Source organism: Lepeophtheirus salmonis, chromosome 6, assembly GCF_016086655.4.
Source record: "Lepeophtheirus salmonis chromosome 6, UVic_Lsal_1.4, whole genome shotgun sequence".
Taxonomy (NCBI): Eukaryota; Metazoa; Arthropoda; class Copepoda; order Siphonostomatoida; family Caligidae; genus Lepeophtheirus; species Lepeophtheirus salmonis.
The window spans coordinates 11,349,927-11,363,944 of NC_052136.2; the positions used below are offsets into that span (position 1 = coordinate 11,349,927).

General features: G+C 28.9%; 1 long non-coding RNA gene across 1 annotated transcript in view; it reads left to right on the forward strand.

The window, feature by feature from the left end:
* Nucleotides 1-13,324, forward strand: part of LOC139905841 (uncharacterized) — a 69,010-nt gene extending 55,686 nt beyond the window's left edge. The window contains exons 3-4 of the long non-coding RNA XR_011780921.1: nt 11,258-11,468; nt 11,525-13,324. This is a non-coding gene — a long non-coding RNA (uncharacterized lncRNA). The remainder of the gene's footprint in view (nt 1-11,257; nt 11,469-11,524) is intronic.
* The last annotated feature ends 694 nt before the right edge of the window (nt 13,325-14,018 follow it).

The window sequence follows — 14,018 nt, forward strand, 5'->3', positions numbered from 1 at the left end:
TCGATACAATCGATGAGTTTTCATCTATAGCCCAGTTCCATTAATTCCCACGATTATCCGAATCATTTTTGACTTACTAATATTTGATCGGAAATGCTCAGTGAGATACTTTTCCTGCATGTATCTCACCTTCTACAGAATGACTCATCATTTTCAAATCGCAAAAACGTGAACCTTGGCTCATAATAAAGGTATATACAAATTTTATTTTTATATGTAAGTAATGATTTGTTATTTTTTAGAAATTGGATTTAATGGGTTTCAATAATTTTACATATGTAGGAGAAATGATATGCAGATTTTGCAAACATGGTTTTTGTCAGGATCAACTAAAACAATATATGCAATTATCATTCGTCAAAAATTTAATAATTAATTTACTTTATTGAGATAAATTACCTCCCTTTCCATTTTTTGACCTTATTCTGCGATTTCTAGACATTTTAAAGTTTTTTTTAAAAGAGTTCATGTCTCACTTTCCCCTCTTCAGTAGAATTTAGTAATTATAAGTACACTTTATAATCAGACTCCATCCCATATGGGGTGGAGAATCCTCAAACGGCAAATAGTCCAACCCTTTTTTTGTTCATGAAAGGGTTTAAGGGGAGATATTCATTTGCAAGTGGAGGTAAAAGGGAAAAATTGTAGAATGCTGACGTCATAGTCACGCACCCTTACGATGTAATTAATAAATTAGTCTGAAAAAGTCGGAGCCACTGAGTTAAGGTCAATATGGACAACTACTTGGACTTAAAGAAGACTAAGGTTCTCCAATGAATCCAGGAAACCAAGATCGGTTTTAAAATCTATAAAACACTCTTATACAACGACAAAATTGTTTTGTTGTGGTTTGTGTCGAAATTTTGGGGATTTTTGGCCTAAAGATTGTTTGGCTTCCTCCTTTTCCTAATTGCAAGTTGTTGGATTTTGCTATGTAAGATATTGTGGAAACCGATACTTCTGTTTGAGCCTTTAAGGAAAACTTTTATGGGAGTTGCAGAAACTACTTGCAATAATATTCTACCAGAAACTGTGCGTGCCAGCCGCATTAGTTCTTTTAAACGGCTTAAGGCTGTAATCCATACCAAATGAGGTCAATTTACAATAAAACCTAACCCAAAGCTTCATTTATCTCTTATTTCAAACGGTGTATTAACCAAATTTTGCTTACAAAAACAATATAACAATAATTGTTTTTAACAATATTTGAATGCAATGTATTTATAACTATGTATTTGGTCCTTATAAATATCAAAATATCAAGGTCATTGATTAAGGCCTATATGTGAATATAAGTCACTCTCTTTTTGATTTTCTTGAGGCAATTATTTTTTTCGTATACAATCACAAAAATATTTACGCATATCAATATTTTAGACATTTACAAATATTTTCAAAAGATGTCATTCATCTTTGTATTACTCTAATATTATAATTATTTTTAAATAGATCAATGTATATCTTGAAGCTATAATTAGATACATTTAGAAAATGATAGTAATAAATGGATATGAGTTTGCAAATATGTACGTACTTACACGAACCGAAAAGATTTTCCAATATCCCTTTTCAACCATTGATTGTTTAATGTTTATATTGTTATGTTGTTAATGTACATAACTTTTTTTGGTATTTGAATTATTGCTTATTTCGAATATTCACGACACATTATAAATGGGTGATAAGGATACCTAAAAATGATGTTGAAATGTTAAGGCACTCAATCATATGTTTAAAAAAATCACATGTAAATATTTTTTGAAACCATTTTAGGATAAAAATACAATATATCCCCCTCATAATGGAGTTCTTATTTTACCTAATAATTCCAAATAGTCTAAGACATTTAGAAAAAAAAACCAGTCATACCAAGATAGTGTGTGTACTATAGGTACAATGTAATTCAAGGTGTGTACTATTAAAACTAACATTCCTGATAAATACTTAGTTGGAAATGATATTGTGATCGATAACTATGTTTTTTTATGTTAATGGCTTTTATTTTATGTATTTAAAATAATATTAGAATTTAAGCGTTCTTCTGAGAAGAGTTTTAGATAGTTGAAATTCATTTGTCTAAGACATACCGATTAAATGTATTTGATTATGGTTCCTGAAATTTTTCTAAGCGGTATTTTTTGTTTTCATTTATACCAAACATATACATTTATATAAAAAAATCGATTTCTTTAGTAAGACTACCACGAGCATGATCACAGAAGTTCAATCGCTAAACCAAATTTACCATTTAATTAATTTACTAATAATCCTTCCAGCATGAAGTCCACACCAAACAGTATATTTTTGGGATGCAATGATGCCTCATGAAGTACTTGTGGATTGCTTCCTGAACTATAAGGCATATTTTGCATATTAACAAAGCCATTAACCCAAAAATGAGCTTAATCTCTAAAGATGATTTTGCGATGAAAATCAGCATTGAATGGTTATTTTGATAAAAATCAATTTGGAAGATTTGTATACGCCGATCAATTGTATATCCCTCCATGATTAAATTTATACTAATGAAGTTTCTAAATGTCAAAGGAAGAAAATAAATATGGTGTCATTATGATAATTTCATATTTATTCAAGTCTGCTTATGGTATCACATATAAGCTGTAGACTATATAACCTAAAAAGAGTCTAATAAAAATGTCATGAGTTCTGAGGTGCTTGTCAGAGATACCGTCTCACTTTTCGGTTTCTTTTTTTTAACATACTGGCAAGTCATACTTTCTGCAACATTATCCCATGCTACAACAAATAAGGACCAATGAAGTTGTATATTATTAAAATATCCATTTTAATACTTGCGTATCTAAATATTCTTGTGAAGTACTCGCTTTAAAATTGGACTTGAATTAACAGAGGGTTAGTTATGACCAAACCATTGACCAACAAAAGTATTAGAAACACCATTTTTGATGATTATTAATATTACATTTCATAAGCTAAAGTCATAGTAATTTTTAAAAACACTGCGCTTGAAGAAATTGCAAAAATCAAATTCGGAAAATATACATTTTACCGTTGAATATGGATATAATTAAATGCTATCTCCTAGTGTTGTCATGATACCAATATTTTTGTAGAAGTTTTGGGACAGAAATTTGATTACGCTATGTTTTTGTTTTTGCCGTTTTATATAGGACGATTTTCTACAACAAAGATTTGGTTGGTTATGTCAAAAATTTGGACAATTTTTTAATGACATTATGGAATTACAAGAATCGGTTTCGATATCAATGGTGTATAGTACCGTTCTAAATACATCAGTATCCCGGTGGTACTATAGTACCGGAATACTAAACATCATTACAATCTATACTTAGTTATGATTTTGAATTGTAGTGGCTTCTATTACGGTGGTTTATGTTGTTCATGAATCCATAGTCATTCCTTCCATTTTATTAAATCATCCTTCCAATCCTAACATGAATAATATTTGGGGTTTTATCAACATACCATAACAAAATTATCACTATCACCATTTTATGAGGATTGGATTCAGTCTAAGATTCTAATATTGAGCAAATATGAAAATCACATTTTCAATAATTTTGGGTTTTTAAATTTTTTGAGTCTTTTTGATTAAACACATAGATATTTAAAAACAAAGCAAAAGTTTGAAAAAACAAATTAATACTCTGTAAATTAAAAAAATCTTCATAATTTAAAATCAGGTTTTGTGGTCATTTTTTTTTCTTTTTTTGGTTAAAATAATTTATTTATATTCTACAAAACAAACAGTGTAAATAATAAATACAGATAGAGATAAAAAGTAGTTCATATAAATTAAAAGGCAGAGGACAATTACTTTTAAAAAAAACATAAATGAACATTATAGTTCATATTTAATGTCTTGAAGTAAAATAACCTTATATAATATTGAAAAAAAGTCTATGCATCAGCTAAAGTTAATAAAAATGAGGATGTCTTCTTATCACTGACTTGATGAGATTAAAATATTGCACGGACATCGATGGAACAAATTTGTTGATATTTCCGGCCCATGCCCATGACGAAGATTAAGATTTTGATAGAAAGTACTGAATATCGATCAGCTGCGCTTATCATTATAGTTCTTAATTATTCCACATGTAATGGAGGGTTAATAGTTAATTTTTTAGCAATCAATGATTTAATATTTCATAAAGCAAACTGCACGGCTTTGTGACCAGGAGAAGTATTTTTATTTCTCTTATAAGCTCCAAATAATATATTTGCCTATATTAAGTTAGAAGAAATATCTTCTGTCACACGAACGTTGTATTGGATAAAATATTTGACTACTCTCAAAACTCGGAAATCAGTAAAATCCTGCAGGGTAGAGTAGAATATAAAACTGCAGTCTTTGCACGGTTAATAAAATTTGATATTGTCTGTGGAAATTTGAAATTATGCCTTAAATTTTGTCCCGTCTGAAATTTCATAAATTGATCGGTGAATTCTTTGTTCCCATGACGGAAGAAGATCGAGTAGTACCATAAATTCATCTAACACAGACTTCACTTCCAGCGACAAATTTTGGTTAAAACTCATTTTTAAAAACCATGGATCCGAAGGGGTAAAATATTTAAGAGACCTCTCAAGAGGAAGACAAAATCTCCTTCCCTAAAATTTCGGTCTTAAGTCATGAAAACTTAAAATTTTAAAATGAAGAACAGTTTTCTCTAATAAAAACGGATTCCCAAACTTATTCACAAAAGGCATTTTATTACCATTTTTGTGAATTATATCAATTGTTGAATCTGAAATATAATTAGGTCTTCCTTTCCATAAAATTATTTGAATAGACGCTAGAAGTGGTGAACAAAAATCCAAATCCCGATTAGTTAAGGGAGTTCCCATTTGGATCTATTCATAATATTTAGAGGACGTGAAATTCACCCTCCAGTCTCTCAACGAATATACACTTAATTCCTCAAAAACCTTTTTATAAAATTTTTGGATCATACAAGATAAAAGGCAGAGCCCAACGCCTAACTTATTCTTTGGACGCTTTAAAGCAGGAATATAATTTTTATGAAAGATACTCAAAAACCATGCATCTTCTTGCATCATTGCAAATTCTGCTAGAGTAGGAATAGAGGTAGTTCTGTATAATACAAAAGGAACAATTTGCATATTAAATAAATCAATGCGTTTTTGTAGAGATAATTGATGCCATTTTTGGATCTGTTTGTTGACCATCATATTTAATCGGACACAATTAGCTCTTGAGACACCATTGGTTGTCCATTCGATACCTAATATCTTAACATTCTGTACAACTCAACAAGCTTCGATTATTATAAAACTGTCCGGCTTCCAAGATCCAAGAGGAAGGATGGCAGTTTTCAATTTATTAATTTATAATCCTGACTTGACCTTAAATTTGTTAAAAAAAGTCAAAAGAACTTTGATCCTATACCGAAGTTGAATTTCCGAATTGGCTTCAATCATTAACGTTACATCATCAGCATATAGGTCAATTAAATGCAGAGTCCCACAAAAAGAGACTCCAAATCCAAAATACTTTTTCGAAATGGTCTTTGTTAGTTCATTGATTGTAGATATAAACGGCAAGTGGGTGACTGGACATACTTGTCTACTGTTCTTTCATAATTGAATGGATTCCCTCATTATATGGTCATTAGGTTCTTTGTGTACCTCTTTAATTCTTTTTTTATATTTTCTACGTTAATTTTTTATTTCAACATCCACATTCAATAACGATGCAATAATCTCTCTTTTTTCCCACAAAACCTCAATCAAAAAGTGTGAAAAAATCCAATAAATTATGAAGAAAAAGCATGAAAAAACTGGATTTAATATTATAAAGATAAAACAGGGATTGATATTGGGGGAGGAGCAAAGTTAATCCTGTGATTACAAAAATATTTGTAACTTTTGTCATCTTTTCAAAAAACTCACAAAAGTTACAATGGGTTCAATTTAAAACTTTAGTATAATACTTTTTTAATTATTATAATTTTCTTAACTCTTTGGTGAACATCCCTTTTATAAGGCAGTTAGTCAAGTGGGTAAAAAAGAACCCCAAATCATAACCTATTGATTGCATGATAATCAGTTGAATACACCATTTAAATTTTGTATCAATTTTTTAACTATTTCATCCATTTTAAATTTATAAATATCAAATAAAGTACTAAAAATACACATATATGACATCGAAAAAAGGGTAGTTAAATTTTAGTTTTTCAACAATATATAATTTGTTATTCTTATATTGATGATAAAACTTTCTATGAAATATTCATTACTTTATTTGAATTTTAGGAATCAAATTAGATCCCTTCATTTTTGGAGAGATTGCGTGTATCAAATAATAGATACATTTTTGTAGATACCATTGTTAAGCATAGTCCAAACATCAAACACAAAATCATTCAAGACATAAAAAAGAAAAATAAAGTAACTTCATTTTAACAAAACAGTTCATTAAATTAAACAAACCTCGATTGAAAATTGCCTATATGTACGAATTAATCATAAAAAATAATGGTTCAGATAAATACGTATATAAAAATTATTTAATTTGATTTAATGTTTCAGGACCATGCTGAAATTTATTGGCCATGAAATGAAGATTCAAAGCAATTAGAGACATTTTTATCAATCTTCCATTGTATAATATCCCAGTACGAAAAAGGATAAGATTTCATACAAAATATTCTTTGAAACTTTGATCATTAATTCCGAAATGTATTAACAACTCCAAAACTAATAAAATACCATCGCAAAAAAGTGGGATGCAGGAAGTAAAAAAATAACTTATATTGATGTTGGAGCAAAAATAAAATACAAAAGGATATTTCAATTCTTATGGTTGGACATGCACCTAAAAGAATTCACAAAGGTTCAAAAATATCTTTATTTGAAAGAAAATGTAAAACCTTTTAATTCTATCAAAAACAATCCGTCTTCTTTCATCAATAAATATAGGATCCTGTTTGAAAATCATATATATGAATTATGATCATTCATTTCGTTGCTATTGCCAAGCCTGTTGTATAATTTTAAAAGCTTTTTTTTTTTGTGGTCCACCTCTTAAGTGTGCAAATCGATGCAGGACCGAGTCACGTGACTAGGCTTTTATTATTGGTTCTTTTTTTTTAACCAACCGAGTGAGTCGATTTCATTATCTCTTCAGACCGATAATGGAACGACCCCACACTACAAATAGTTAATACACTTACTGAAAAGTTGTAACACAACCTCTTGAATTTTATTGTGAAAATATAATGTACACTCCACTCAACTTCTAACACTCAATTTATATAGAAAAATTATCTGTCATTACTTAATGTAACTCAAACCTAGTCAGAATTGACCTCTTTTACCGCAATCAATGTAGAGGTTAAGGATGATGATTGTATAAAAAGTTACTTGAAGGTATTCATTACTAATTAATCTTTCATTAACTTTTTGACATGTTAATTATCCCTTTGGGAATTCACACAAATTTAAAAAAATCATTATTCTTACTCTATTCATGAAGGTTTTTAATTCTATTTTTTTGCAAAATGTTTGTTCATGACATTATAGCAGTTTGATATTTGTTTGGCTCATTCTCCCAAAAACTAAGTTATATACAAACTTTTTACTGCAAAGAACTTTTTATAGGAGCATGAGTTTTATATATGTACGACAAACGAACATAACATTTAAAAAAAAGACCCACTTATTTTAACTTGATTTCCTTATGAAAATGAGAAAAGTTTTAATTATTACAATAAAGTTGTATAAAATAAACAACAGATTTCATATACAATGGCGTTTTTTTTTTGTCTTATATTTGTCTTGAGATAATTTAAATAAAGGAAATCCTACCATAATAATATTTAATTGCATTTCCTGCAAAAAAAAAAAAATGAAAAAGAAAAATACCCATGTAACTTAACCCTTCTTGCAAAATATATTTTTTTTTAATATTTCTTAAATCAACCATGAAAAAATGTTCTTGATATGATTAAAAGATTATATTGTATTTAATTACAAGATTCACGTTCTTATAGCTGAACTATTTCTTAATTTACTTCCAGAAGAGACCGAGGACAGTTAATACATTTTTTGCTTTTTAGCTTAATTGACTTTTTAATAAGATAAAGTTAGCTTTAGTCACGCCAAAGCTTAACATAAAATCACTAAATTTGTTTTTTATTTATTAAACCTAATTCGAGAATATATATTGGTGGTTAGTTTTTTTGCCAAATTGTATTTGAATATAACCTATTACATGTTGCAACAATTATTTTTTGTTTTAGTTTTCAATGTACTTAATTGTTAGTTTGATTATATAATAACATATTAAGATACAAAAACATCTTAATTTTGAAATATTACGATTTAAATATTGCATCCAAATAATAACTTAACTTGAATTTACTACACACATCCCCTCACATTAGCCACGGCTCTGTTCTGGTTATTATACATCCATGCAGAATAAACTATATAGGGACAATTGCAATACTTTTGCAAAGGACCTCATTGTTCGAAGCGTTACAATCTTTCAAATTTCTCCTCACTGAGTGAGTTTTGATATTTTTTAAATTTATATCAATTGATAGTAACATAATCGATGGTTCAAACTACAAAAAAAACTAAGATTATGACTGTTATTATGTTTTCACAAGTAAATGGTTACATTCAAAATAAAATCATGATCTCCACTCGGTGATGTGTTACTCATTCGTCCTTGTAAATACTATCATCATGTTATAGAATTGCAAATTTTGTGACTAAAGCTTTTTTATTGTTATATAAAAGGAGTCTCTTACAACTGTTCCAAGTCTCCCCTTAATATATATTTGGTGTTTTTTATTTAATCACCCCATGACGTTATTTCAATTAATACTTATAAAATAATTACATAACCTACTTTCATAAATATACAGGATGAGGACTCAAAAAATTAGAATGCAGCAAAAAACTTTTGCTTGAAATGTTTGTCATAGAAATGACACAAAATAAAAATATATGGAAGCAAAAACAGCTTATAAAATTTGCAAATTTTTGAGTCCTTACTCTCTTTTCTGTGGTTCCCAAAATCAAAAGAGAAATGTTTTTTCTTGATTAGATCATACCCTTCTTTAATATCTTCAACATAGTATACGTTTTTTTTTGCATCGTTGTTTTCAGTATTTGTATATGAATAATAATTTCAAATAAGATTAAGTGTGTGTTATTGTAAGTAAATCTTTTAAAATAACAGTTGATAATAGATCATGTATGGCCATTTAGTATGGCATAATATTTTAAGTTTTTTAATGTATTCATGTTTCATTGTTATAAGAGTAATGTACGAGTATAAAATTTAAATGTTCTGGGTGGATGTCAGTTGGGGCTGGTTGTAATAAATATATTAGTATTATCAATCAATAAATAAAAATCCATATTCCTCTAAAATCAACTCTCGGAAGGGCGACTCAAGAAATGTATATGAATAGCTTCATAGATGTAATATATCTGGAAAGGGAGAAAGTACATACTACAATTTACAGTAGAATAAATGCATCATGCATTAAAACTTCAATTAATTCCAAACAAGTTAACGTATTTCAATGAAACATACATTGCTTGAAAGAGCTGTCAAGAGAATTTCTTTTTTGCTAGACGGTAAAGATTGTGGAAGAGAACAAGTGCACTGTTTTGATGATCAGGAAGACGCTTGAGGCTCATGGCACCAATGAATGGAAGCCTGGGAATAGGGATCTGAACAAAAAGCGATCGGAGGAGTTCATGAGTGTCTTTGTATTTAGGCAAATCCTCAAATCTCGATGTGCAAGCTAGGAAAGAAGCACAACATTAGTGTAAGGGCGATCAGGAATGTCGTCAAAAACATGGACCTCAAGAGATACGTCTGCCAAAAAATTCAGCTTTTAAAAGTAACAATAAAGGTCTTCAGATTGACCAAGGCGAAAAACTAATAAATTAAATGAAGGGCAATTGATGAGTTGGACATTATGGCCTCCTTCCTCACCATATTTGAACCCACTTGACTATTGGATTTGAGGAACTATTGAGGCCAAGGTCTGTGCTGTTCCCTAAAGAAATAAATACTATAGAGCAGAATGCCTCTATTGAGGATGGCTATGTCTGATGAGTATGTCATCAGAGTGTGAAAGGTTTTTGGACCTCGTATAGAGGCTGCAATTTTAAGAAATGAAGAAATGTTTTCCCAGTAAATAAATTTGAAGGTACTAACCTGAATCACATTTGAACTCTCACTGATTTAGTTTATGTTGTCTGCTATGATACATTTTTCTTACGTACAAAAAACAATAGATCATATTGTGATCTTTATTGTACCTTCCAATTTTTCCCCCAAAAAAGCAACAGAAAAAAGGCTTATAATAAGTTTGTAGCAGGTAGCCAATTCTGAGCAACTATGAAATTATCATGTAATAGATAATGTGAATTGATCTCAGTAGCTTAGCAAGAACTAATTCGAATGCAACATACCAAGGTTTTGGAAGTGGTTAACCGTATTATATCTCCCAACATTTCCTTCTAAAGAAACCGGACCAAAAACCCGAGATCAGCTTGTAGTTAGCCAATTTATACAAACTATCGGATCATTCCTTATTGGATAATTGTTGGGAATTGTTTACTGCACCTTCGCAAGAGGTAAATTTAACTTCAGCCGATCAACGTTCAGAACAATTATAAGAAACAGAAAAATCTACAACTCACATCAAAATACAGTGTACATTTTATTGTTAATAGGTTAATGCCGTGAATTGTTCATTTGAGGCACAAAGATATGTGTCAGTATGTTATTACAATGTTTAATCGATGAAGAAAATATTTTTTTAAAGATGAATGATGGTATTTCCTAAATAAATTATATATATATATATGTATTGTATATATTTATGTAAGCACATAGCCTTCACGTGTTATACACTTGAGGCTATAATATTTGATTAGGTATACAGCATGTAATTGTAGATATATGTATAAAAGTGGAATAGTTGTGCGCTAATGATTCCGTTTTCTTAATTAACATTAAAGATAAAACCATGGTATGAATACAAATCGTTGGATAAGCACAATGTAATGGAACAAATATATTTATTCCTCAGTTATTTTGGTATATTGTATATGTCTTTTGCAATCTGTCACTTGTTGAAGTAGATTTTACAATTTGGTAGGAGACAAAAAAGTAGAAACTCCATAGTCCTATTTTTCAATTATTAACTCAACTCTTTGGTTCAACAACACATCCTTTTTTTTACCTCCTTAGGTTTACCAAAGCACTAGTGAGGCATATTCCCAAAGAGAGATCAAATAGGACGAGTTGTATGGCGCGATATGAAACTGAAGCTAATGGGCCAGAAAATCCGCATATCTGATTTTTTAGAAGCAGAGTGAATCCAATCCATTTCAGAGCTAAAAAGTCATATTGATGGAATGTCTTTACCATTGACCTAAAAAATACTCCCAAATCACGCTTGGTAAATATTGTTGCTAATTTAATGTATTAATTTGAAGTAATGCTTTTAATTTTTAGCAAAGGGCATCGTCATCTTTTTATAAATTTATATTGAGCGAACGTATACTGAAATTATCATCTATTCAGTGGTTCACAAGGTTTTCAAGCTGTTTTACAGTCGATTCAGAATTTAGTCCTTAAGCAATAAAATATTTAAAGCAAAGAATATAGAATCTCAACTATAGAGAAATAATTGTAACCATCATTATGGATGAACTATATTGGTAAGTTGCAGGAAATGAGGAAGTAAAGCGTACAATGACAGCTGCAAGATAATATTCTTGTTGATATTATACTATAAAATATTTACTACCTCATCAAGAAACTGATGGGTACTAATATTTTTCCAAAATTTGCATAAAGTTATGAAAATTTCATAGAAAAACTTTTACTATAAGAATAACAAATTATCCTCTGTTGAAACCCCTAAACTGATGCTCTAAGATTGTTTTAAATTAAAGATATATTGTTGATCAATGTCTTGTATTAATACAAGTATTTTTTAAATTTTAATTGATATTTAAAAGTTAAAAATGGATGGAACAGTTCAAAAAATAATACAAAATTTAAATAACGTAATTATTATAATGGTCCAACTGTTTATCATGTAATTAAATACGTTTTATTATTGGGGATTATTTTATACACAGTTCACTAAAGCCACCATGATATAAAATAAATGTTAACTATGAAAGTATACAGAAAATTAGACCAAAAATATTTTTTGAGAAAAAAATAAAAAGGTTTTTTAGTTAATCGAATTATAACATAATTCATTATGTTATAATAGAAAGACATTTCTTATCAGATATTATAATTTTTAGCTTATAGATCTGTATTTTAATGTTATTTCATTTTTGTACAAATGCACTTCATAATACCCAGAATCTATTTCTGGTTATTCTACATCCCTGCAGAATAGATAATACAGGGACATTTGCAACACGTTTTAGAACTAACTTCTATGTACCAAACCTTATTATATCTCAAATTAGTTAGTTTGAAACTTTGATAAAAAATATGGAATGATACTAGATACTAATCATTAATTTAAAATAAAGTGGCAGCAAAAACAATTAATTACTAAATACAATAAAATTGTAATATTGGTCATTTATGGCAAAATATCAGAAGTTGGAGAGTATGGCATTGATTGTTAAAAAGCAATTGCAGTAGACTGGGGCTCTTAGTTTCTAATGGGGTTTTTAAAACAGTATTGAGGAACCTTTTTAATTTTTATGGACAAAGCTGGTTCCAATCTTAAATGGCTACATCCTCATTCAATACTAACAAGTCAGCTGTGAAATATAAATACATCACTTTTTGTGCCTTGGCAATTGAAAATTCAGAGAACTTCTTTTTGCTATGTCCGTCCTTACGAAAGTTACTTAAAAGAATAGAGGAGATTGAATAGCAATACTAAGACTCAATATCATAAAAGTTGATTAGTTTGGAACAACGGCGTCAAGTCATAATATAACATAGGAACAGTTATACACGTGAAATAAACGGATAAAAAGACAATAACTCAAGGGATGGAGACAATGATCAAGAAATTAAAATCATCGATGGAGAGTTTTAATGAAAATGGAGTACTGAATTGTTAACAAACACTTTTTAACTTATTTTTTATTTCAAAAGATTTGTTTTTATTAAATATTTTGATTAATTTTATTGTCTATTTTTTATTTTTACACGTGAGTTCTTTCTTCTTCATTAACAGGGTTATAAGCTGTCTTTATCATGGAATAAATTGTTTATCATAAATTTTGAGTTTATTAAATATGTAAAAAAGTTTGGTAAATAAAGCAAAAATGTTACTCCTTCGAAAATGTACATTCATTCCTCAAAATATCTCCAAGAAAAGCTGAAAAAAATAATTGATTTTCTCCCAATAATTTACATTATCATATTATACAATTTTAAAGCAATTTGTAGCTGAAGCTTATTTTAATATTTTTAAGCAAATAAAGCTTTGTCTCCGCTTTCCTTGAAGTATCATATAGTGTTTTGTTTTTTTCTTCTTTTTTTTGACACCAACCAATGTATTTACCAACTATTAATTGACAAAATAATTCATAATGCAATAACTCAATTATCAAGTTTTTATAAATAATGGAACAGTAGAGTGTAACTAGTAACATAATTACCTACTGTGTTATAAAGTGCTTATCAATTTGTATTTTTCATCAATATTTCAAGTCGTTTTGACTTATTTATCCATTTCAAACCCTAAGACTTTTTTTGAGATCCAATTCACTACATATACAACAAATATTTATTATTAGTAAAGTCCTTAATTAACAAGCCAGATGCATTTTTTTTTGTTAAGAAGTGGATCACATTCATTTAAAAAACAAAACATATACGGCTTCCTATACATATTCTTCATCCTTAGCATAAAAATTATTTTAAACTGTAAAGGGATCCCAATTCTAATGCAGGAAGAACTCCATATTAAGTATAGACATATGTATATTGTGTTAAGTACCTATATCTATTCTAAATCCTA